Source organism: Chrysochloris asiatica, unplaced genomic scaffold (genome assembly GCF_000296735.1).
Source record: "Chrysochloris asiatica unplaced genomic scaffold, ChrAsi1.0 scaffold00067, whole genome shotgun sequence".
NCBI classification, from domain to species: Eukaryota; Metazoa; Chordata; class Mammalia; order Afrosoricida; family Chrysochloridae; genus Chrysochloris; species Chrysochloris asiatica.
Window position 1 is genome coordinate 1,870,829 of NW_006408585.1, and position 1,545 is coordinate 1,872,373.

The following is a 1,545-nucleotide window of genomic DNA, read 5'->3' on the forward strand; positions in this document are numbered from 1 at the left end:
AAAAAAAAGAATGTCCACACCCCTATTTCTGCGGCTCTGTCAGGTGTCCGTGGCTCCTCTTCCCTCTTGGCCCCACACAAAATGGTGGCTCCTGGAGCAGCTGAGCGTCCCGAACCAGGAAGCAATGGATTTCTTGCTTCTGCCACAAACTCCCTAGCTGTAAGTCTTCCAACCTTCTGAATATTCCTTTATATGTGGTTCAGAGTACTGGGACCATTTTCCCTGAGCCTTCTTGGTCCTGTATTCTGTGGAATACTTATACTTTGCAGTGTTTTCCAACTGCCTCTTGGTTCATGTACAGATTCCTCATGTGCACAATTAAGTGTTCCGGAATACTCATACTTCACAATGTTTTACATAGCTTTTCATGATCAACACAATCGAAAGCCTTTGCGTATTCAACGAAGCACAGGTAAACATCTTTCTGGTATTCTCTGCTTTCAGCGAAGATCCATGGGACATCAGCAATGATATCCCTCGTTCCACGGTCTCTTCTGAATCCAGCTTGAACCTCTGGAAGTTCTCTGTCAATGTATGCTTGTAGCTGTTTCTGTACTACCTTTAGTAAAACTATACTTGCATGGGCTATCAAAGAATAGTGTCCAATGATTTCCACATTCCATTGGGTCACCTCTCTTTGGAATGGGAACAATAAGTATCTCTTTCAATCAGTCGGCCAGATACTTGTCTTTCAAATTTCTTGGAGATGAGTAAGTGCCTCCTGTGCTGCCTCACTTTCTTGAAAGATTTCAATGAACCTTGGACTTCTTCCTTCAGTATCATTGGCTCTTGATCATATGATACCTCTTGAAACAGTTGAACACCACTTGTCTGTCAGTTTGTCGTACTGTGGTGGCTTGTGAGTTGCTATGCCAGGAGTATATTAAATACCAGCTGGATCACCCATGGTGGACAGGTTTCAGATGAGATTGCAGACGAAGACAGACTAGAAAGAAGGAGTGACGAACTACTTCTGAATATTCAGCCACTGAAAACCAGAGAAACACTGTCAGATATAGTGCCAGAAAATGATCCTCTCAGTTTAGAAGGCATTCACAATGCGACTAAGGATGAGCTGCCTCCTTAAAATAGAGTTGACCGTGATGACGGGAATGGAGTAAAGCCCATGGGACCTTCGTCATTTTGAGTTGTGGCACAACTCAAAATGACAAAAACAGCTGTAAACATCTATTAATAATTAGATCATGGAATGTACGAAGTATGAATCTAGGAAAATTAGAAATTGTCATAAATGAAATAGAATGCATACACATTAATATCTTAGGCAATAGTGAGCTGAAATAGACTGGTAATGGCCATTTTGAATTTGACAACCACATGTTTTACTATCCCTGGAATGATAAATTGAAGAGGAATGGTGTTGCTTCTTTGTCAAAAGGAACATATCCAGATCAGTCATGAGGTACAACGCTGTTTGTGATAGGATAATATCCATGTGCCTACAGGGAATGACCAGTTAATACCACTATTATTCAAATTTACGCACCAACCACTAAAGCCAGTGAGGATGAAATAGAAGAATTC